The sequence below is a fragment of the Rhinolophus hipposideros genome, assembly GCF_964194185.1.
Source record: "Rhinolophus hipposideros genome assembly, chromosome: 4".
Lineage (NCBI taxonomy): Eukaryota > Metazoa > Chordata > Mammalia > Chiroptera > Rhinolophidae > Rhinolophus > Rhinolophus hipposideros.
The window spans coordinates 39,958,820-39,984,938 of NC_138050.1; the positions used below are offsets into that span (position 1 = coordinate 39,958,820).

Genomic DNA, 26,119 nt, shown 5'->3' on the forward strand with positions numbered 1-26,119 from the left:
GGCATGTCAGTTTGGCTTTGTGTTAGCTTTATACTTATAATTACTATGTATAGCGCTAAACTTGAATGGAATACAATGAGTCCCTTTTGTAATATTCCAAGTTATGTTACATAGCAATGTGGGATTTTCAGAGTTGGGAAATCTCTGTGAGCCAGGATATAGAGTGTTGTTTCTGGATATACTAGTGAATTGGAAGAGTTGCGTATATAGTAGCTTTGTTCCCTGTTTCATTCTGGGTTTGTTTTGCCTCATCCTGGCCAGATAAACTAAACAAAATGATAAAGCGTAGAAAAGGCCCTCCATTAGTGGAGTCAATGTTTGTGTAAATGTTAATCCCTAGGAAATAGAATGTTCTTTGCTCTCCAGTCTTACAGATCCACTCTTTTACCCTCCTTCTGCCCTCCTGATGTTTTTCATTTATTGTTTTTCTTTTGGTGGGGGAAACTTGTTCTTCAAAAGGACAGATAGATCTTTTACCTAATCTAAGCATACAATAAAGTCTTTGGCTGTGTTTGTGATCACTGAAAAGTTTGTTAAAATGTTTAGGTATTTTACTTCCACATAGAAACAAAACAAAATAGATCACATTGACTGGGTATTTAAGCTTTTACCAGAATGTTTGGAATTGTCAGATGCCGTCTGCTTTCTTTCTCACAGTCTGCACCTCACGGTGAATCTTCACTGCTCAGAACAAAGTCACTGATACCATCAGTGACTGAAACCAACATGGAGATACTCAGAAAACCTGTTTTTTATAAACATTTAGAAAGTTGTAGTGAACCATAAATACCATGGCCCCTCATTTTTCCATTGTTAAAAATTAAAGTAATAAGTACTTGGGATTTTTACAAATGTAAAAATACGGAAGTCCATGTTGCAAACACTGTGATTCCCACCTCGGTCTCCTACCCCCATCCTGTTGCAGAAGTGTAATCAGTTTATGGTTTAATATGCACTATTCTGTGCACTTAGATGCAGATAAAAATGTTTTCTCACATGCAATTCCTATGATTTGCTCCCTGTTTTTGTTTTTACTTGACAACAGATCTTAGGTCTTCCATGTCAGAATGTATAGCAGTAGCTCATATTTTTTAATAGCTACATGATATTTCTTTGTATGGATGTACTAAATATAATTTACCATTTCCTGCTGACTGACATTTGAGTTATTTTTAGTATTTTTGCTGTTACTAATGCTATTGCAGGAAACATCTTCGCATATACATCTTTGGGCATGAGTGTGCTGGTATTTCTAATAGTATATTAGGGCTGCATTTTATGCATTTAACCTATTAGAATTCAACTATATATATATACACACATGTAATTAAAAATGTAAAATTTTATTGTTTTATACGTGTTCATTGTAATATGTACATCGGTATAATTTATATTTATGTATATATAATGCATTTTTGAATAAATGAATTACATATATGTGGACAATTTAAGGGATCGTTTAGGATTTTTTCTTTTTTTTACCATATGTCATTTTATAATTTACTCTAACTCTAGAATTTGAATATAATGCAAAGATTACTGGAAATGAAATTTCTGGATGAAAGAGTTATATACATTTAATTTTTTGATAGATAAGGCTAAATTGCCTTCTAAAGAGACTAATCAATTTAAATCTTATTTAGAGTATTAATTTTGTCGTGACCCTTGCTGACATTAGATACTATCTTTCTCACTTTGCAGTCATTGGTTAGAAGAAGGCATTTCATTATTGTTTTTGCTTGTATTCTTTCTGTTAATGAAGTCTAACATTTTTATGTATTCACTGGTTAACTTTGTTATTTATATTCTTTATTTTTCTATTAGGTTGTTTGTCTTTACTGATTTCTAGGCACTCTTAATATCTTACAAACATTGTACATACTAATGTACATACTTTCTAATATATGTAGTTTGGAAATATTTCCCCTAGTTTTTTGCTTGTCTTTTAAGGATAGGCTTAAACTGAGATTTGCTGTCAGTGAGACTATCGGCTTAGAAAATACAAAATTATCAATTGGAAAAAAAACGATTAGGAATAATCAACTTCAGTAAGGTGGCTGGATAAGATAAACACAAAATCACAGGGATTTCTTTTTTTTTAACATACTAGCATAGGAAAGTGTACTAATCAGTTAGAAATGATGAATAAGATACCAAAAATGAAAAAGATACCATTCTGGGCAGCAGTAAAAACAAATTTGCGGGAACTACGTGAAGAATAATACTATATTCTGAAGGACACAAAAGACCTCCATAAACGAAGATAAAGACTATATTCCTGGATGGGTGTTATAAAGTTATCAATTTCCTACAAATTAGTTTACAAATTAAATATAATTTCAATAAAAAATTGAAAGTAAGTTTTAGAACTTACACTAGTTCTAAAGTTCAACTGGACTTATAAACATAGATAATGCCAGGAAAAATTTTAAAAAGAAGAACTATGAAGGGGAGTTTCCTCACCAGATATCAAAACCCTTTTCAAAATCTTAAAAACAAAAACAAAAAAACAGTTTTAAAATAGTATAATGTTGTAGCTGAAAGAGACAAATCACTAATTGAGGAGACTGAAGACCAGAAAGGTGAAATGACCAGTTTAAGGTCTTAGAGCTGGGTAGGGACATTTTTCATAAAGTATAAAAGTGTTTCTCAGTTTCTAAACTGATTGTATGTGAGTCTAACTTTTAGCAAAACTCCATTTGGGATTTCTCATTTTTTCAACTAAAAAGATAATGTTTTTTGGGGGAAAAAATTTTACATGTATTAAATATAACCACAAAGTCATGAGTATGGCTAATTTTATTTTCCTCCTATGCTTTAAATTTGTGCTCTGTTGGGAAGGAGATCAGTAAAAAGTACACGGATGGGAGGGGATTTAGCATTTGTAATTACTTGTATGAAAATTTGGCACAGTTCATTTTGTTTTTCTTAGGTGTTTTTTTTTTTTTTTTTGAATGTGGTATGAGCTGGTCAGCTGCAGAACCTTCTGTTTAGTGAACTGATATCATCTTGGGTGGAGCTAAGAGCGGAAACAGGTTTAATCACATACTCACCAACTTCCTGGCACTAAGAAAATTATCACCAGACAGCAGCTAGCAGGCTAATTTAACTTTAGTTCTGGATAGACGCATCTGCAGCCATCATTTTTAAAGTAAATTTCTTAAAGAAAATGAAGGCATTATTTGGCTTCCTCTTTCTTTCTGGGGATGTTTTCATGAGTCTTCTACAGTTTTTGTTTGTGTGTACATATATGTCTTTTTTATTAAAAATTCCTTACGGTACAACTGTCATATCTAAATATTATATTTAGTATCCTTAAATTTGAAAGTACAGCATCACATAGATGAGTTTTTAGAAATTTTCTAGGTACCTACTATGTGCCAGGCATTGTAATGCCCTCAGACGACTCATGGACTAGTTAGAAAGTATTAAAAGTGAGGTTAGAAAAGGCTAATTGCTATAATGGCTAAGAATAAAGTAATCACTGGGTAGGAAAGTGAGTAAAGGTTCTTAGAAGAGGTAGTATTTGGGCTGGGATGTGTAGGATTAAATACTGTTAATTTATAGACAAATACAGGCTTTGTTTAGGCAAGAGTGTTCCATGGCACTTCCTTTTGAAGGAACTAAATGTATAAGAGAAAACCAAATGGATTTTTCTGTACAAATTTAGATGTATCTGAGGGTAGATTTTAGCAATCTTTTCACTTTGGGCCCATTGTCTTCAATTTTCTCTCATGTAAACTGAATATCCAAGAAGTCATAGGAAAAATACTTAACAAATACACCTTTTTAAAAAATAAAATGGAGGGGCCGACCCGGTGGCTCAGGTGGTTGAAGCTCCATGCTCCTAACTCCGAAGGCTGCCGGTTCGATTCCCACATGGGGCCAGTGGGCTCTCAAAAAAAAAAAAAAAAAAAAAAAGGAAACATTGTAACTCCTTAATGAATGGTATTGAAAGGATGTGTTTTACTGAAACAAAGTTCCATTTTCAGTAAATACTTGTTTATGTTTATTTGTGCTAGGAAAATTCAGTATATGTGGAATTAATTCTATTTACTGTAGGAAGCCCCTTTCTAATTCACAGTTCATTTTGTAAAGGACCTTTACCTCGTAATTCCAACTATCCAAAGTAGGCTTGAGAAGTAGGACCTGGCTCACAGACCTCTGAGCAGTGGAAATGTGTATTACAAAGTCTAGGCCCTAGACCTTCAGTGCTGTTCAGCCGCACTTCTTGTCTCTTTACTCTGGGCACTGAATCACCAGGGGATTTGCTATCTGGTTTCCCAGACCAGTCTTCCAGTTCTCTGTCCACCAGTGTCTTACCAGGGCTCTTTTTATTCTTACTCTGATTAGAGATCTAGAGTTTTAAACACGTAATATTTGTCCCTTATCTCTTTGTTCATGGGTTCCGTCATTTCGCGGATATTTATAGTTCACCAGGTCGACTTTGGATTGAAGACCTGTGTGGCAGGACTTGGCATCTCTTCCCTCTTTGTGTCTCTCGGGTCTGGTTGCCTAGTTACCTACCTCTGAGGGGTAGGAGCGAGGACTACTCTGGAAAGGGGAAGCCTGGCAGAAGTCTGAGTGAGGCCTGTGTTACTCTCCAGTGTGGGAGGTGCTTCAAGGGGCTGAAGGAAAATCTATTGTTGGAGAAACGGCCACTTCCCTTCCAGGTCTTCTTACACTTTTCTGCTTTTCCTTTCCTCTCTTTTAGTTGGTTCTTCATTTCTGCTTCTATCTTAGGTCCGCGGGTGCCTATCAGGACCAAAGGATCTGCAGAGTAAATTAGTCGAAAGGTGGGGGAACTCCCTGGGAACTTCCTGGGAAGATTTTCAGAGACAAGTCACATGGGTCAGTTGAGAAGAAAGGCATCACTATGGTGAATATGAAGAGTTTTACACTAGATCTACATTCAGAAAATTTAGATGAGCTTTGGATTTTTTTATGGTACGTTGAGCTTTGGAGTCAGCCAGTGTAGGTTTTGATTCCTGGTTTCCTGCCCTGTCTCTGTCACCTGTTAGCTGTTACCTTGGGCAAATTACTTGATTTCTCTGAGGCTAACTCTTCCTGTGTAAATTGGGAATGACAAAATCTACAACATAGGATTGTATAGGGATTGTAGCAATATTGATAGAGAGCATGCCTTCAAAGAGTTTCAGTAGTGTACTCAGCCGGAGCAAAGCTGCTACTATTGTTAGGGAGTTATCACTGAGAAGTGGAAAGAGAGTGGTTAGGGAGAACTCAGGCAAGAAGCCCAGCTTTTGTGACATTGGAAATTTAATTATAAATCAGTTGCTTAAGGTACATGGTTCTGTTGGATTCATAACTAGGCTCATGAAGTCTGCTCCACTTGCCGGCTGGGTGAACGTTCACCTGTCTAAACCCTAGTTGAATTTCTTCATCTATTTTTAAGGAGACAATGATGATAATGCCCACTTCATGGAGTTGTAAGGGGATGTTACATGTAAAATATGTGACACGGTGTCGGGCACAGGATTTGACTGAGAAAGGAAGGTCTTATTTTTACTTCACAGTAAATTTTAAGGCACGGTAAGAGAGCAGTTAATGCTACAGTGTCATCATTGTGCTCTCTGTCCTTGGAAATATGCCTGTTGTGTTTCTAAAATTCGACACTCCTCATTATTTTATTTTCCCAGCAAACACACACACACATACACACACACACACATACCCCCCAATAATGTTAGATCATTATTAAATAGTAACTCTTTACTCCCTTATTACTTCTGTAGAAATTTCTATCTTCCTTTAAAAATTAAGGCTAGGTTCCTCCAAATAGTATTACAATGCATATAAGCATGAGTCCTACTGTCAGTATTCTCTGTGCCGGTGGTTTAAAGATGTGTACGTAGAATACTTTTAATTTCTTTATTCCTAACATTTAACACAGATAGTAGACTCCACATATGTCTCTTTAACTTAATTTGAATTCCTTTACTTTTATTTTTCATTCCATTGACACGTAAACTATTTGCACTGCTGTTTTATTTTACATTGAACATTGGACAGATCAACTCTGGATATTGGCATGTTACTGAACATGCCTTTTCTTTCTGAGTTTTGTTGAAATAGCTAGTTTCCTTAACCAAGGGCTTTTGTTTGGTAAGATTAGTGTATTTATCAAACACTTACAAGGTTCCAGACACTGTTCTAAACATTTTACAAACATTAACTTACTGAATTCTCGTAACAATCCAATGAAGAGGTACATCTATGCTCCTCATTTTATAGGTGAAGAAACCGCAGAAAGGGTAACCTGCCTGAGCTTACGCAGCTCCAGTGTAACAAGGCTGGCATTGGAATCCAGGCAGCTGCTGACTCCGGCGGTGTTCTTTACTCTGCTCCTTCCTGCCTAGCATGCCTTCTCTCTGTCTCTGTCTTTCATAAAACGTTGCTTGTATTCCCTTGAACTGTGCACTGCTGTAAAGATGGCTGCCTAGAGCTCAGCAGCGGTAGAATTTTGCTGTTCCGACAACAGGAGAATTATGATATGTTGCAATGCTGGTGACGTAAGAGGTGATGATGACAGATGTTGTCGATATTCATGTTCCACCAGGGGGCCAAACAGTCCATCTGTAAATAAGGTTTCTTGTGTTCAGACTCCTCGGTAATTATTATTCCTCAGGGGGCAGTCATCCTTTTAATCTTGTGGTAGAAAATTAAAGTGAGTTTCACTGAAGTGTGGTTTATTTTTCAGTTTTCTTTTAAATATTAGTTCAGAGAAGTTAATTAAGTACCTGCCCTGTGGATCCGGCTTCTTGCATTTCCTCACTGTTTTTACCATTTAGAAGGGAGGTTGTCCTTAGGAGAATTAGATTACAAATTGGTGGGTTTATTACCTTATCGGTAAATCTTGAACATTTGGGGTCTTGAATAGGTGGCAGGCTTGCATAATATGACCTGAATAAAGTTAGGCAAACATAACTATCTCAGATCTTAAAGACCTTTTGAACAGAGTCTGAAGCTAAAGTGTTTGTCAGAGTCTCAAGTAAGGTCCAAGAGTGAGGAAGGGAGGGAGGAATGGTTTTCTCATTTTGCTTGTATGAGTTTTTACTTACTGTGTCTTAGGCTTGCCCCAGGTGTTATAAGATGCATGGAGTTCTGGCTCTAAGCCTGCTTGAAAGCAGTGATTGTTGTTTCTTTGGGGTCATTGATCCCTTAGAGAATCTGGTGAAACCTATGGGCACTTTCCCCAGGAACACACACACACACACACACACACACACACACACACAATGTTTTGTTCATAACCGCTTAAGGGCTACACACCTAGCCTTTGGAATATATGGTAATTCGTCATGGAGCCAATTTACTGCCCCTCCCTTCTGTGTGCCATCCTCTGCCTGCTCACCCTGGCTCTAAAATTCAGCTGATTATTATACTTATATTCTTGTTTACAGCCCAGGAGTGTTTGCATTTTAAAATCTTCCTGACTCGGGGGAAGTGAATCTTAGAAGGGAAGAAAACACATTCCCTCAAACCCCACCAGATGTTATCACTGAAGGAGACAGCTGTCCAGTGGGCCATGCTTTCTGGCCACCATTAGCCTGATAGGAACTCATGCTGAAAGGTGTCTGATTAGCTGGCCTGTGAAATCTTCCTATTCCTGCCCTCCCTTCCTCTCTTCCCTCCTGCCACACTGATTCCCCAGGCTCACTCACCTTTATGTACCTTGGCACAGGCTCTTCTCCACCTGGAATGCCCTTCCATTCTTCCTGTACCCCAGGAATGCCCGCTCCTCTTTCAGTACCCAGTTCCAGTAGAAGCCTTGTGAACTCCCCTGGCAGCCTCTCTCCTTTTTGTTGCCATAGCAGGTTTTAAAGGCCTGGGTTACAGCACACATATCATGTTGTAATTGTTTTTTATATGTTTGGCAGACTCCACTACCTGTAACCAAGTGCTTGTCTTAATTATCTTTTATCACTCAGCACAGTGTCAGGTGCTAGATGTGTTTGCCATCCAGAGGTTAAACAAGTGCGCTATAGGATTAGTCAGGATTCATATTCTGACTTTGTGGACTTGTATTCAAATGATTTTGTCTCTGTTTCCTCAAAGGTAGGCTTGTGGGGGACAGAGCGGGTTAGTGCATATTGTGCCTGGCATGTGGTAAAATATTCAGCAAGTGGTAACCATCGTGGTATTGAATCATAATGTTAAGCAATTATTATTATTGAGTGAATGAAAAACTCATAAAAATAATCCAGCCATAATTGGAGATAACGTTATTTAAAATTATAGAAATTTAGTTGATTTTGTCTTCTTCAAATTTTAATCTTAGCATAGATCAAATAAATCAATCCAATATTTGTGGGGCACTGAGAGGCTTAGTAGGACACACTTTCTATAGTCCAACTCTTTGTGTTTATGTTAACTGTTAGCTACAGTGTTCCCCGAAAATAAGACCTAGCCGGACAATCAGCTCTAATGCATCTTTTGGAGCAAAAATTAATATAAGACCCGGTATCGTATCGTATCGTATCGTATCATATCATATAAGATCCAGTCTTAGATTATAGTAATATAAGACCGGGTCTTATATTAATTTTTGTTCCAAAAGACGCATTAGAGCTGATGGTCCTGCTAGGTCTTATTTTCAGGGAAACGCACTAAGCCATTTAGAAGTTGGTACTGTGGGATATAAGACTTATTTATTTTTTTTAAAGAAATACAGTGCACACTGTTTTAATGTTATAGTTTAAATGTATTCAAAACCTTGTGTTTTTCAAATCACTTTCAGAGCAGCCCTAGCAAGCTTTGGAAAATGTGAAAAGGGGTTCCCACCATGTAGCCCCAGGAGTAATGGTCAGCCTTGTGGGAAATCCGTAAGAAACAATCACAAAAACATTTGCTTCTACTTCTAAGACAAGCCAAAGGTGGTGAGAAAAAAATTTCATCTAAGGAGTTGTTTCTTCAGTGTGTTTTTCGTAGGCAGGATAGGGACATCCTGCAAACGTCAAAGATGTAATAATCCACTTTTAGAACTGGAAGGAACTTCACTAGTTTAGCTTCTTCTCCCTGACAAATGAGGGAACTGAGGTCAAAAAAAGTGGAGTGATTTGCCATATAACATTGTGTCGTGGATGTAGAATGATTTGCCGTATAACATTGTGCTGTGGATGTGGGGATGGGCTTGTGCCCTCAGTCCTCACACAGATTTCACATGACTAGCCCTGTGGCTGGGGGCAAGGGTGGGGGTGGGGAGGGGAGGCTGGAGTGCCCACACATCTGCTGTCTGTGTAGGAACGGCTGTCTTCAAGTACACAGCTTGCTTCTAGAAAGCCTTCCTGGACTCCCCAGGCAGTATCTCCTTTGTGCTTTCATAACTAAATTTTGCCTAAATTAAAAGTGGTGAAATCCAGGCCTCCTGGAAAGGTATTTAGTTTCCCTTTTTTAAAAAAGGCAAAACAATTAAGCTAATGACAGTGTTGGAAGCCTTAACTACCTCATCCAGTGATTGATATACATGTTCCCAAATTTTGGTAGTGAGATATAAAAACAGTCTGTAATCTTATTTTGTAATCAAAGTTTAACCAATTATCATAGGTCTTAAATATGTCCTTAGCAATTGAGTCGTCAGGTCACCCAGCAAGATCCCTTTTATCAATTTTGTGCAGCTATTTCCTTTCATGTTGTGCCTTCTTGGTGTCTACAAAGTTTCTAAACTCAGCAGTCCAATAAATTGTACTATTATTTCCAGATTTCCATGTTTTCGAAAATAGTATACATTTGCTATTGTCTCCTTTTTCAGAATGTAGGTCAATTTGTGATTTTAAATTATTTTTTAAAGTGAAAGGGGAGAGTGCTTTAGAAGAAATTCAGTAGGAGTAAGATAAATTCAATGCCCAAGCCCTAGTAACTCTGATTTATAGAACAATACTTTAGGTAATAATTGGATAGTTTGTAGAATTTACCCATAAACTGGGCAATTTTAAAAATGTGAAATCACATAAGTCCCTTTACCACTGTTAGCAATACAGGAAACAATCATACCTATTACATTATATGCCTGTAGTAGCTCTGTAATACAGAGAAGAAACCAGTTACGTGTCTTGGTTCTGTGTTGTCATGTGAAGCATGGTACTTGAGAGCTGAAAACAAAGAAGAGGCTTCGCTGTGTGTATCCCTGAAATGTACTTTGTTTTGGCACATTTTTCAGAAAACCTGTCTTCAGTGAGTTATTTAATAACTTTTGATCTATTCTCCCCCCCCACCCCCAAATACATTACAAAGTATGTCATGTCCAAGAGCAGAAATGCAGTAATGCCAGCATTTAAAAAAATTACTGGTATTTAAATGCTCTATGAGGAGAAATAGTGTTTGAGTTCCTGGTAGCTATTGGATAGTGTGGAGTAAGCATGCAGCCGTCCTTCTATACATGTTTGAGTGGATATGCTTTGAGAAACATGTACTAGATAGGCTTGTGGGGCACAGAGGAGGTCATGTTTAGCTGTTTCTCCTAAAGGCCAAAATTATAGCCTCTACCTCGTCTTCATTTACTTAGATATAGATGAAAGTGCTGTGAATTTTTAAAATGCCTATCTCTTATAGTTCGTCTATTCCCAAAAAGATAAACTAAGTGCCTAACATGTGCATGGTACTGTGCAAGCTGCTGAAACTTAAAGACAAATAAAACAAGGCACTTTTCTTACCTGGTGAGAGTGATTTAAGGTGAAGCAGATGATTATAATGCAGTGGAATTAGTAGTATTCGTGGGTATGATTTACTTTTAATGTGTAAATTAAGGTGGTTTAAAAATGAACCAAGGCCTACTCTCATTCACCTGCATTTCTTCTTTCAATAATGATGCCTAGCAGTATACTTATTACTAATTGTACTGTTCTATTGTATCAAGTAAGAGTTTAAAAAACTTTTTAATTTTACTTTCCAAAGAGCACTTTTCTTTTGAACCAGTCTCTTATTTACCTAATTTGAAGTAATACTATAGTTGTTTATATAAACTGAAGCTCTAGTCAAAAAGTATCTATTTTTCACCTGATTGTCTGATAAGATGCTCTGAGTCTTTGGTTAGAAGGAAAGCTGCAGATAAGTTAGCCCTGCATCTTATTTGCATTATATTTTTTACTCTTAAGCAAGAAATCTTCACCAGGCGCTCTGGTGATCTGGTGCTACCACAGAGGTACTCATGGCTTCTTTTGATGTCACTTGAGGATATTGGTGGCAAGGACTACTTAAATCCTTCCTGGAATGAAACGTTTTTAATCCCTCGGGAATTACTGCCTTAACCTGTGTCATTTACCTATTTTGCCTTTCTATCAACCAAACCACTTCCTCAGTTCCTGTAACTGTACAGTGACAACCTCCATGAAGGTAGTTATGGAATAGAAGACGGTAATATTAAAGTCAGGTGGGCTTCAACAGAATATGAGAGTGTGGTGTGCAGGCTCATATGACTAACAATTTAAGATCAGGGTAATAGCTATTATAATCAAACCAAGTACACCTTCTGGCTCATTTGTAACTTGGCAATAATTTGAGTTTATTATTTGTTATTATTCACTGCTTTATTCTTGTCAGAACAAGGCAAAGAATAAATAAATGGAAAAAAATCATTTCGCAATTGTTTTCTATCTGGCTAAATTGCAACATAGGAAAACAACAAAAGAAAAAAAAATCCTTTAGCTTAGACATTCCATTGACCCAAGAAAAATCACACAAGCTCTGAAAAAAGCTTTTATTTGGAGAGCTAGACTTTTCTTGAGTCTTCCCATGTGGAACTTTCAATAGAAATCCAATGCAAGCTTCTGCTCCTCTAAAATGATTGTCTTTTGCCTAAGAATAGACCCTTCTTTCAGTATAGAAACCAGATAAGCTGTCCTACAGTGATCCAAATAGCTAGCAGCCTCACCCCCACCCCACCCCCAAACTTGACTAACAACACAGCAATATAATTTTACCGTTTAAAACTTGGCTGACCCAAACATGAACTTTCAAAGAAAACAAGAGTCATTACTAAAAGAGATTCCATTTCTTTCCGGGGCCTAATTTAAGATGACTTTCCAGAACTTTGAAAAAACTTATTCTTCCAATGGCCACTTAATTGTGATACAAAGTAAACACCCACAAGGGAGGCAAAATATAGAGGTCTCTATGTTAGGATTTTAAAATATTTTTTTGGAGGTTAGTTTTCTCTTTTTAGGGTTGTCATACATACTTTGGAATAATTTTTCAGGTTCCATCCGAAGATTATACTGTGAATTTTAAGGGTGATGATTTACGAATAACTCTTACACAATAAGACTTCACTTCTTAAAATTTACCCTGTTAATCTTCTCATAATACCTCTCTATTCTGTATGCCTTGATTATTCAGAACCAGTGAGTGATGGTGTCAGGACTCCAACCCTGGTGGCCCTGGCTTTCTAAGTCCTTGCTTTTTGCAATGAACCATGCCACCTCGCTTACTGTGTTTGCCTTTCCCAACATCCAGAAATGTGGCCCTAAGAACTGGAACAGCTTTGAGGAACCATAAGACAATGTTTAAAGTGGCACAGCAGAGAGTGCACAGGCTTTGAAGTCAGGCCTGGGTTTAAATCCAGACTTGTACTTGGATGCTTTGTCTTTGGTCAAAATGAGCCTCATTTGTCTAATCTGTAAACCAGCGATAATTAGACCTGCCATGGCAGGATTATTGGGATGATTATATGAGACACCGTGTGTGTAGGATTGGATCAACTGTCTAGTACATAGTAGGAGTTCGTGAAATAATAGCTGTTTTAATTATAATTATCGATTCATTATCATTATTGACTTGCCTTAGAACTTCCATGTCCTGATTTTTGTCATTGTATACATATGTTAGCTAAGTGATGACTTTCAAGTATGAGTTATTTCAGGAATAAAATCACTGTGCAATCATTGTTCTTAGGAGGTCCTAAACCAAGGCAATGACTTCTCTGAGGTGAGACAGCCTATGTTTTGTTTGTAGTTAAAAAAGTGAAAAAGCTGTTTATAGTCCTGGACCAACAGGTCACTCTACTTTTCTAAACTGTAAAATGTGGAAGCTACATTAGATGGTCTTGACAATTACTCCCTCACCACATATATCACACAAAATTTAGTTTTCCAGGTAAAATTTTTTTCTATTGGGGAGCAGTTTACGGAATTCCATTTAACCAGCTATTAAGGGCTCTTGTGGGACCGGGAAAGGAAGACATCTCCATCCTCAAGGAATTTATAATCTAAGCAAGGCTGAATTCCATAAAATGGAAAAAAAGGTCATGAAACGTGTTTCTAAGGGACAAACGTCCAAAGAAGACACATACCCATCTGGTCCAAATGGTTGCTAACTCCTTTTGAAGGTGCTCAGCTAGAATACATGCTCTCAGGAGACGTCTTTGGCACATTGCTCTTTGATTTGGTAAATTCTCTCTCATAAATTCATAGATTTTTGTAATCCAGTATTTTATGTTACATGACTATCAATTCGAAGCCTTTTGCTATAATTTAGAATTCCGTTCATATCAGTAGTCCTTGTGGGGCAATGGGTTCAGTATTGTGGTATGCACAGACAACTTGGGAGTTTAGAGGAAAAAGACAGCAGCCAATGGGGATGGGCTTGGTGTGTCTGTGTGTGTGTGTGTGTGTGTGTGTGTGTGTGTGGTGTGAGTTAGGAAAGACTCTATATCAAGAACAATCTTGAAGAGGCTTCAAAGATAAGTTGGTGACTGGGAGAAAAAGAAACAACTTTTGGTTAGATTATGTAAGTCGGCAATGCATTGATCCAAGATACAAATTTTTTTTTTTGGAATATGGGTAAATACAGGGAGGGAACAACAACTTTTCTGGCATTTTCTTGAGTCCTTATTTGGAATTTAGTTATTTCCAATAGCTATCCCCTTTTCCTTTTGAAGAAAATAATTGTCCTTACAATAACCGCTTTAGCCTTATAATGTCTCTCAAGTCAGGCCTTCTTTTCAGTTTTCCAAACCTCTAAACATTTCCTGGTGCCAGGAGCTCTCTATTCTCCAAGGTAGCCCCTTTTCACTATGGACAGTTCAAATGGTTATGCACTCCTGGGACCTTCCTATGACTGCTATGCCTGGTACTCTTTCTGCCTAGTTGGATGATGACATAATTTACCTGTTCCTTGCTATTTTCCCTTCAGGCTAAACATCTCTTCTTTCTTCAACCTTTTTTATATGCCATAGTTTCCAGTTCCTTTACTGACCTGATTGCTCTTCTCTGAGTCTCCAGCTTGTCCCTTCCAGTCTTCGTGTGGGATTTTGTGGGATGTGGGCAAAATCACTATCCTTTACCTAACATTTCTGTCACTTAGGACTACATTACTTTTCTCAGCGCATGTCACCCTGTTTCCTTGCTTCTCCAAGGCTGGGGTATGTGGTTTGCTATAGCTTTCTAGTGCCCTTGCATTCTTTCATGCAGTTATGGTTTCCTTGTGTTTTGTTTTAAAAAGAAAGATATGGGGTCATTGTGTTCAATTCATAGGATCCTTGCTCATGGGCACTTAATAAATGTTTCCTGAATATAACTGTGTAAGTAATAAACTTAAAATATTTACACTCCTTGTCATGATATGTGTAGCAATTTGACCTTAGTTGTCAGGATTATAGGACAAACATTAAAATTGACCTTATCAAAGCCCGCCATTTGGATAAACAAGTACACTTCTGAAAAATTTTCAATTGAATCCTTTGTTTGAATGCTTTAAAAAAGTTGTTTTTATTTAGGAAATGATTTATCTGCTATGCAAGTTTGTCTTAGAGCACAATTTTAAGATATTATTCATTTCCATCTTCCTCTGCTGATAAATAGCCTGGTGGCTTTTAGTAAAATAACAGCATTTTCTGTACTATTTCTTTTCCACTGCTTGTCTTATCCTTTTTCTTTCCAAGTAAGTATCCATTGTGTGTATAAACACCACATTTTGTCCATCCATTTGTTGATGGGCATTTGGATTGCTTTCATTTCCTAACCATTGTGAATTATGCTGCTGTGAACATGAGTATGCAAATATTTCTTTGAGATCTTGCTTTCAATTCTTTTGGATATATACCCAGAAGTGGAATTGTTAGATCATACATATGGTAATTTTACATTTACTTTCTGAGAAACTACCATATTACTGTTTTCCTTAGTGGCTGCACCATTTTGCATTCCCACTAATAGTGCAGAAGGGCTCCAGTTTCTCTACATCCTCCTTAACACATTTTTTAAAAATAGTAATTCACAGTTTTTAACACTAACCAGAAGGATCAAATAATTTTTGAGTGCCCGAGGTGCACAAGTATGAGATTTGTGTGCAGTCTAAAGAGCTGAGTTTTTAATTGTTCTCTTCTACTTGTTTTTAATAGGTCTGGTGCAGTGCAGAGTATCATTGTTTCTTCTTGGTTTTTCAGCAAAGCCTGTATGGGAATGTTTAACCTACGTAAAAAACCCAGTGGATCATTTTGGTAGCTAAAATTGCATATTTCAACTTGGCACAACTATTATGCTAATAGAAAAAAAGTAAAGTTCAGTAGAACATATTGTGGGAAACCATTATTCATGTCATAAGAGTTTACAAATAACAGGTGTACACAGTTAATGCACTGGGATGTTTCTTGCCCATTAATGGAAATGTTCCAGAGACTGTACAATCAAGGAAGATGGATAAGGTCGTGGATTTCTTCAGCTCTTTCTAGTGTTTGACTTTTTCATCATAATGCCTACTTTCCATCCTTATGTATAGTACATAGGAGGCAGATTATAAAATTATTCCCAATATGTTAAGAGGATACAAGAATAAATTTAAAAATACTGTTGATGGCAAATCAAACTTCCAAAACATTAATTTTCACCTTTTTTGTTACATTTACTGTTAAATTTGAAAAGTGAACCTTCCGAAGATAGTAAAGAGAAAAAAATTTGTTTTGGGAATTCGATTTATCATCAATAGTATTTTTAAATGTATTCTTGAATTCTCTTAATATATTGGGAATAATGTGCCCCCTATATACTGTATGTATTAGAGAATCAAGTAAACTTGTGTAGAAGAATATGGGACATTTCTGACCTAAGAGCATGTGGTGACTAACAATTTTAAACAATATTTTGGACCATAAATACACCAAGTTTTCCCTCTGGTGATATAGGCATAATTTAAAGCCAAAAGATGAAATCAAACATTTTAGATTCTTTACACTCCATTTTTTCATTCTCTGCCTCTCCAGGTCTTGTGACGTTTTCACCTCTGCTCTTCGTTTTACACGCATGCCCTTCAAGGTTTTCCGCCTCCACCTCGCCTCTGACTCGAGCAGCTCAGAATGCAGCTCAGAATGCGGGCTGAGAGGTGGCTACCTTGTTGCTGTAAACCCTCGCAGCCACTCACAGCCCTCTCCATTTTAATTACATCCCCCCCACCCCTGCGGTCTTCCTGGAACGCTTCCTGTTTTGCTAACCGTGGAGCCTGTTCTCCTTAGGCCTTCATCTCAGCTGCTTGTCCCTTCCTCTTACTGAGGCCTCCCGCTGCGCGGAGCCATCTGCAGGCCGGAAGTCATGGCAGAGGCACATCCTACTTCCGGTCACCATCAAGGTGGAGGGTTGGGGCGCGCCAGCTGTCAGTAGTGGGAGGGCGTCCGAGAGCCCCAACGGCTGCCAGGGGTCTGTTAACCGTCCTCCAGCAGGAGGAGGGGAAAGGTTGGAGCATGGCCTGTGGGGTGGTGTTAGGGAAAGGCTGGAGCAAGACTTGGCGATTAGCTCTCCCTACTGATACAGTGACCCCTAATCACTACCTTTTTCCTACCATAACTTTTAAAAACCATTGTATTAAGAATATGTCTCCTGAAACATTCACTTGTGATAATAGCAGCAATTTAAAAAAACGTGTTTAATAACCCTTGTCCACACCACTGGCAATGGCTCCTCAATACCAAGAGCAGATGTGACAGCCACTTCAAGCTCTGCCATGTATCTACAGCCCTAATCTGGAGCAATGTGCTGTATGGATGTTGGTTATTATACAATATCGGAATGAGTTTGCCCAAATCTTATTTTTCCTTAAAATGGAATATTTATTGCACTTTTTCTGAAGCCTAATTACGGTTTGACAAAGAGAGAGAGAGATCTTAAAGTCCTGCATTAATAATTTTGGTAATTATGGCTAGAAAATAAAAAAACCTCATCTATCTGCATGATGTAAAAAGAAAAGACTGCATAGCATAATGATTAAGAGTCCAGGCTCTGAACTACTTAAGTTCAAATCCCAGCTTTAAGATTTACCAGTTTTTTGGTTTTTTTTAAATCTTGGACAGATTCCTTAACCCTCAGTTTCCTCATTTGCAGAACAGCTCCTATCTCATAAGGTTGTGGTAAGGGTGATTGAGTTGATACAAGTCCACTGCTAACTTATCTGAAACCCTTGGGACCAGATGTGCTTCAAAACCTTTCAGATTTTAAAAGGTAACACAGTACATAACCCATACATAGTAAATAATACCCCCCATGAGGTCTAACATAGCACCTAATAATTAAGCACATTAACGTTTCTGTAATGAAACATAAATAGTAACGCTAAGTGGGATAAATTAAAACTATAAATAGCTATACATCACTGCAGGTCCTGTTTTGCCACCCAGTGAGTTTTGCACATACAACCCCCTTCCTCCCAACACATACAACTTTAGGCTTTCAGAGCTTTTAGGTTTTTAAGTTGTGGATTAGGGTTTGTGGATCCATGTATTATATATAAGGCATTTGCAAGCACCGTATAAATGCAGAACTGAATTCTTTCTATACTTTATGACTTTTGGCTGGTCATTATTTATAAGGATAGTTAAATCATTGTGGTTTAAAGTGGATATGGTGGGAGCCACACACAACTGTATTTTTCACATATTACTGTTTCATGTGGGTTTCAGGTCCACCCCTTTTTCCAGTTATGTAAAAACAAGAAAGAGAACAAGGTGGAGCAGAAACATTCCATGTTCCTCTTGACTCTCATCTTGCCTCGCTTACCAGGTGATTCCATATAGAACAATTTTTAAAGCACATTTATTTTAGAGATTTCAAATAATTTCTGAAATATTTTCTTTTGTTGTTAACTCCTGCCTGACTTGCCTCTACTTTTAAGCACATGTTAAGAACAGAAATCCTCCATGTAGATCTTAATCTTTGGATCTGCTTTGCTGCCAGTGGGTCATTTCTGGAACATCTGATGGTGTAAAAAAAAAAATCTTAAATGTTAAGTAATGTGCTTTTAAGGTTTTAGCTCGCCTTACCAAAGAAAGTTTAAACTCCTAGTTTAGGACTGTGGGATAAGATGTTTTGTATAAATTTGTATTGCCTGAAAGTCTGGCAATCTATTATATTTTATCCTATTAGAATTCATTAAAAGTCTATTGTAGCTTTACAGTAGAAAATGATTAGACCTCTAGATTGTCATCCTCTTTCCACCTAATACATATATTTATACCCAGTCAAAGCCTGACCAAAAGGAGGAGGTGGGAATGTTTGAAAGAATAATGTATATTCTTGAAAAGATAAATCAGATACTAGAAGCAGAAACTATATATTATATGCTCTATGAAGGGCAAATTTAAAATTTTAAGGGAAATGTTATTCTTATGTCTGCAAGAAATATACATATTGACAAAAGCAATTAAATACACAGGTATTCAGACACTTCAGGAGAATAACATCCTTTAAATTACTTTGTTGGCTTCAAGCTATTCTATGAAGAACTACAAACTCCACTTTTACCCATAAATCAGTTGTCCATTAGTTCCTAAATTAATTGATTCTCTGTATTGGAGTTTTTATGTTTTTCCTTTCTCCCTAACTTTTCTTTATCGTTTATCTTTAGTCTGTCTATACATTTATATTTGTGTGAGGGCTTTGTTAAAGAAAGAAGCAGTGGAATCAGTAAGGCATACCAATGTTGTGGTATACTAAAAATAACTTGGAAAGTTAGATCAGAATTGCCAAAGATCACCTTCTTAACGTTAGCCTTGTTTCTTTGTGTAATTTTATCTCTTTTCCTCTTTCACATTGTAGTGAAATCAGGTATTAATTTTAAAGTTGATTTTATAGTTTATTGTGTATTGCAATTCCTTCCAGTTCACTTTCTTCTTTCTTGTGGTTAATCTGTGATGTAGATTAGGACATTTAGTACATTTTATTTTTAGCAGTCTCACAGTATTTAAAATCCTATATTTCACTACTTTAACAAGTAAGAATCAAGGCCAGCCATCAATAAGGGTGAGGCTGTTCCGTTTCAGACTTGCTACTCTAAAACCAAGAGGGTTAAGGAAGAAACTGAGATATCTTAGGTTATTCTGCTTCTCTGTTTTCTAAGATTTAATACAGGTCAATTAATTTTTCAGTCATGACTTTAATGAACTTAGCGTTAAAATGAGATATTTAATTATAGCAGAATAACTTCTGGGTGTGTGTGTATGCACAAATGCATGCACTATGATATTGACTGCAGCAACATAAAAGAAAATGTGGCTTAAACATAATAGACACTTCTCTCAGACATGGAAACCTGAAAAGTGGTCCATGATGGGTATGGTGGGTACATATTCATCAGGGACTTTTTATTTTCTTGCTTTTCCATCTTCAACAGGTAACTTTTATCTTAATGGTTTGAGATGGCTGCTTCAGTTCCCACCATCAGATCTTATAGACAAGAGGAAAGATATGCTCCCTTTATGGGCACAATTTAGAATTTGCAGGCATCACTTCTGCCCATACCATAGGCCAAACCTTAGTAATATAAAATATAATCCTACCTAACAAGGGAGTTTGGGAAATCGTGTACCCGGCTAAGATGTATTACTGTGTAAACTGGGTAAAATAGATATTGGAGAAAATGGGCAATTGCTACTAAAGTATAGAATATTAAGTACGATGTTTCATTAACTGTGAATACTCATCATTATGAATATTTACCACAAGAAGTAAAAATCCACCTCTGTTATATAGCCATTGGGATCTATAAATCACCAGTCTTGGCTATCCCTGAAAAATATTTCCTTCCAATCTGTCACACGTGGAGAGAGCTCTCCTAATTCTTAATTTAGAAAAAGCCTTCATAAAGGAGAAATTATTATTAACTAAGTGAAACATATAGTTAAAAAAATGACTCAGTAATGAAAGTAAAAGTCCTTCATCCAACTTTCATTGAGATACTTTTAGAACTTTATTGTGTCAGTATACAAAATTGCATCTGTATTGTTTTATTGTTTTGTTTTACTTAATGATGTGTTTTAGACATCTTTCTATATCAGCAGTAAAGATCTACCTCATTTAAAAAATGTTACATAGCATTTAATTGGGGGAATTTTAAAATAATGCTGTTAGTGTAATTGTCACATGCTTCATTTGTGATCACATTTTTTTGCTAGACGATAAATTTTAGATAGTTCACTGATATAAACAGGTGATTTCTAAAGCCTCTTAGTTCATTTTGTCTTCTTGCCTCAGAAATCTATAGTCTGGTCCGGTATTCTAAATTTTCTCTCTGAGAATACATGTGCTGTTAGAAGTAAGAGGGCTCCAGCATGAAAAGCAAACAAACAAAAATTGAGATGGTTTACAACTACAATACCCACTGCTAAATTCAAAGTGAAACGATAAGAAAAAATTAATCTGTTTTCTAGTTCTAGATAATTTGTATAATTCTTATTAATTAGAATATTGAGATTTAACTAATTAGCTCTATGTTAGTAAAGCATTAGAAGAGTTAACCTGTATTTGGTATTTTTCATATGTTTACACTGTAACATTCAGCATGTTTGTACGAGCAGTCCTCCTTTGTACTTTTTTTTTTTTTTTTTTTAATATACAGCTTAACATTCTTGGTGCAAGCCAAGATGCTTGCAAGGTGCTACATTCCTAGTGTTTGGCCCTTCTACCACTGGCCTGGAGATCAGCTCTCCCACTGTTTCAGGACTAGTCTTAAAACCAGTTCCCTTTCCATTCCTTCCCCTCTTTACTGTGTTGCCTCTCAAATTCAAGTCAAGGCACCATGTCTATTCAGTATAGAATTTTTAAAGATGGAAGCAGCAGTGTGTGAAAAAGAGTGGGTAGCTGGTATAAATTGGTAAAGAATTGAAAAGGTAAAGAGAGAAAGCAGTGGATAGAAATGGGTGTAATGGTTAAGAGCTCTTGAATTCAGGAGTCAGGTCTTGTTCAATGTTCAAGTTTTGACTCTGTCACTTTCTAGTTTTGTCACAAGTTACTTAAGCTTTCTGAGTCTCAGTTTTCTCATCTATAAAACAGCGACCAAAATAGTACCTAGTTTATCTAGTTGGAGTTAGGATTAAATAAATAATACATGTAGTAAAATACTTAGTAGTATGTTTGGCAAGTCTGATACTACCCTATATACCTTTCATTTCTTCTCTGCATCCAGTATGAAAACTTTGTGAGACTATACTCACAGGGTGGACTTTTCTGTCCATTGTTCTCTTATCCAGCATCCTGCCTGCCCTGCCCGAGTTGAAGTCAGGATTAGAAATTTGGGTATTTGACACGTTATATTTTATATTATTTCTTCACTCAGCTAGGATTGCTGGAGAAGAATGATTGGTAACTTTTGCAAGAGAAAACAGTGATTAGAGCAATGCTAATTCCAGATTCTCAGGGTTTTGAACAGTTTACCATTCTGGCATGTATTCCTTAAATGCTTTGTTGAGACTAATTGAGAATTAAAGTAAGAAATAAAGCAAGAAAAAGGAAAACGTGAAAGACAACAAACTTCATAGCGTTTTTAAACTTGGGTTTTAGTTAAAATACTAAATCTCTAACAAAGATCTCTCCTTTCTGACTTAGCCCCATATTCTCATATCTTGATTAATGTCTCCTTTCTACCCCCCAGCTTTTAGTTCTTTGTAGGTCATAATATCCGTTGTCTTCACATATCACCTCTCAGGAGGAGACAGAGGCAAGCACTGTCACCTCTGCCGCACACAGGAGGAGCTGGGCCCCCTGGAGAGTCACTGAGGAACATCTGCTCCTACCAGACCCTTGGCCAGATTCTAGGGACTTTCTGCTCCTCGGCTAGTTGCTTGGGGGGTTTGACTTTCAGAGTACTTTTACATTGTTTTAGAAAGAACTCCTTCAGGACCATCGTCTACAGTTTTATGAGCAGACTTTGGTTTCAACAGAAAATCCTGAAAAATTACAATTTACATTTAGTTACACTCCAAGTCAACTAGGATATCCTGTTTAGAAGCAGGGCTCCAGGCCTTTTTAAAGAACAGTTTATCTTTCTTTTAAACAAATGGAGGTATTACAAGGGACACAGATGGAAGGTAGGTTGCCACATCAAAATGAATTCACGCATGGTTTCCTTCTCCCAGATAACTTTCCTCTTAAAATGAAGGGTGGGAGAATGGATTGAGATGACAGAACTTTAGATTTCCACATCTAGTCACTTCACAATCAAGAAACACGATGGCTAGCCAGCATTTTGATGGCTAGCATTTGTTTAAAAGTAGACTGTTTTAAAACACCTGGAGGTAGAATATTTAATCACTTGCATGCTAGTTCCTAAGAATTAATAATTAAGCAGTTCAGCATGAAATGAACTTACAGATGCACTAAATTGGGCTTGATATTCTCCACTAGACCTAGTTTCAGTGTGGTGGAAACTCTGGACGGTTATGCCCTGATGTCTGCTTTTATTCCTTCCACTCAGAACTAGACTTGGAGGAGGAGGGAGGGACAGGCACCACGGGGGTCACTTTAGTTGGGGGCTGAGGATGTGAGCAGAACACCATGTCCATACCCGTGATAGTGGCTGGGAACTCCAAGTGCTGCTGAGTGAACGGCAACTTTTAGGTAGTTTCCCTCCAACAAGCTCAGGCCTTCAGTCCCAGCTCCTGCCTTGGAATTCATGACAGTTGAATTCAGTGTCAGAAGACATCACATAAAATGCTGCATAATATTTCCAGAGCTGCATGAAAAAATAACTAACCTCCTAAAAGCTGGCATAGTCTTCTATAACGGCGTTCAGTATAGCTATTTATCTCTTTTGGCCTTATTTGGTTACCGCTGCCTGAAAGCAATAAAAATGTTTTCTTAAACCGAAGAAAAACCTTTCATTTAAAAATAGAGAAATTTTGAAGTAAAATTATTTTTCCTTATCCTTTTATGATAATGATAAAAGGCCGGTGTTTTCCTTTAGTAAAAATCCTACTACATCTATGAAAATGATTCAAAAACATCAGTATACATGGTGACTAGTTAGCATTTTAATATTTATTTAAAAGTAAATGGCTTTAAAAGCCCTGGAGGTAGAATATGTAATCATTTTCATGCGAAAAGAAATGCTGCCATCATGGGGTCTTCAACAGGCCCTGGGAACTACCACATAGCAGTGTTTTCTTTTTCATACGCTGCTGCTCGGTAGCAGAAGCGGGCAGACCATAACACACGTCACTGACTTGGACTCCTGAGTCACGCCTGCCATCCCAGTGCTCTAAGCCTCGGAAGATTTCTTTTGCATATTTCCCTAAGCTAATATCTAATAAACTTCCTGGATAAAACGATGTATATCAGGGATTCGGCTTTTGTCACAGGGTCTATACTCATGGGGCATTGTTGGTTAGGCATGACTGAGACGTCTTTCATTATTTAGTGTGTGTTGAATTAGGTCACGTGAAGGTTGTCAAGCAAAGCAAGAATGCTTTGCACAGGAACTAAATTGAGATTTTGATAGTTACAGATTATCATCTCCCCCGCCCCCAAACAATTTTCTCTTTGGAAATAGCTCAGATTATTTAAGGCTCTCCAGAAGTGTCAATGGGGCTAGTGTCTTTTCTCAGGGAAAACTGCCATTTTACTGATGTTTCCCAGCAGGAAACAGTCTGTTGGTGATGAATATACTCATAAAAATGAAGAACAAGTGAGAAACTGGAAATTTTTGCACAGAGTTTGGGGCTAATTTTATTTAGACACACATTTAGCCCACTTGTTTTTTAAAATCAAATTGTTAATTGTATAAATCTCTCCCATCTTCTAGGGAATGCAGAGTAGTGAGCAGCTAGATGTGGTGTTGTTTCAGGAATTGACATTAGCCTGGATCCACAAGATAGTGTTTGGTTCTCTGTTTCGTTCCTGTCATTATTTTGGTTACAGTATTGTCTCAAGCATTCTCAGAAAGATATCGCATCCATGGACAAAAGTTTTAGGAATAAAGCAGTGGCCAAAGGTCATTAGTACTGGAATACAGGACTCGTATTTCCTTGTCAAGTATTTTTTTCTCCATATCATTCTACCTTCCTCCTTGGCGAGCTCCCTGAAGAAGGCTGTGTTTCTGTTTCTAAGAGGTCATCCATACAGGTTGTATTGTGCTAAGTTCAACTTAACTAAGACTGATGACTGTAAAAATGCATTCTGATTATTGCTTTCCTCTTAATTATCCTGAAACATGGGCATTCTGGAGGCCTGTTATCTCTATTCAGAGGTGGCCAAGGAACGAAGGTTCATCGAGTCCAGTCTATGGGAAGGCAGGAAGGAATGAGTAATTGATGTTTGATGCACAGAGATGATTGTACCAGCTATTACCATTTACAGAGAAGACATCCAAAGTGTAATAAACAAAAAATGCTCGATGTCAAGGAGGAGAGGTGGGAGTCACTTGGTTGGAATCAGGCATTTTGTCCAGACACTAGATGAAGAATGTGATTGTCACAGCTAGATTTATTAGCTCTACTCACCTCCACCACCCAAGAATTTTTTTTCTATTAGTGCATAAGAATAATCTTTCTTTCATCTCCTTCAGTATAGTTCCTGTCATTCTGTCATCTTGACCTCTATGATGAGGCCTGGGTAGGGGAAGATTGCAAATCTGTTTCTCATCCGAAAGGGTCTGATTTAGATTCACACTGGGCCTGACTCAAAGGTTTCTGCTCTAAGGTCAAGGATAGTCTTCCCAAAACAGACCCTATGGCACTTGGCAGTCAGGAGCCTTCAGGGGGCCAACGCCTCATCTCTGGGGCAGTAAGTGTAATTGAATATTGTTTGTATGTTCTTTTAAAACTAGAAAACCCTTCTGTGGACTTGGTAATGTGTTATTTTAGTGTTTCCCAAATATGTCTGATTAGGGAAATTGTCAGTGTTGCTTATTAAAAATTCAGACTCCTCAGCCTCATCCCCAGATCAACTGAATTAGAATTTCTGGAGGAGAATCCCAGCAATCTGTTTTTAAGCAGACACTCTGGACTTCCTTTCAATCAGGCATGTTTGAGAAATACTGAATTATGTGGTCTTTTCCCCCCAGCAGCTTATTTTTCTGTTTATATTTTTTGGAACTCATCATGTCATCCCTTTCTTTTATTGAACATGTAATGCCCCAGGCACAATACAGAGACATCTCAGAGTTGCCAGAATGTGGATAACTAAGTACTGCATAATATTGCTGGTCAAGGACTTAAAAATACTATGTTATTTCATACTTTCCATATTCCTTTGACAAGGTCATAAGGATGCCAAGTGTTATGTCCATTCTGCATGTGGAGGAAACAAGATCTAAGATGGTGAAATGGTCAAGCATCACGGAATACTTGAGGGTGTGTGTGTCAGTGTTCATGTATGCATATATGGGAAGGGTTAAATATGTGATTTGCCATTTCTTATCTCAGAACTCCTTTGTTCACGTTTAACTCTTGACCATGCTTTTTACTCAGAGATAAACTTTTATTATTTTTACTATTATTTAGAGAAATGAATTATGCTTCCTTTTCCTTATAATTAAATAGTTTATGTGCCATCTTTTCTGAACTTTGCAGAAGAAAGCTAGTTTTTTTAAAAGAAACACATTCTGTTGATATCTAATTTAGGATTAGAGTAATCCATGTAATCTTGAACACTAAGTCAAAAAGATAAGTTATCAAATACTTCATGGTACTGTCTTAGAAATCACTGACCTTATTATTTGTGTAAAGCCATGATTGAATTAGGTAGTGTTACCTAATTTGGGAACCCAAATTCTTGTACTTTATAGCTCTTTTCATGGGTCAAATTCTGAATTATTTTTGATGGATAGATAGAAAGGGAGCCTTTTCCTCTTACAATTAAAACCTGACCATTTCTGTCAAATAATTTAAATACTATCGAACCTTGGCTTTCTC

General features: G+C 37.2%; 1 protein-coding gene across 4 annotated transcripts in view; it reads left to right on the forward strand.

The window, feature by feature from the left end:
* Positions 1–26,119, forward strand: part of RBPMS (RNA binding protein, mRNA processing factor) — a 157,108-nt gene that overhangs the window by 23,603 nt on the left and 107,386 nt on the right. The window lies entirely within an intron of this gene.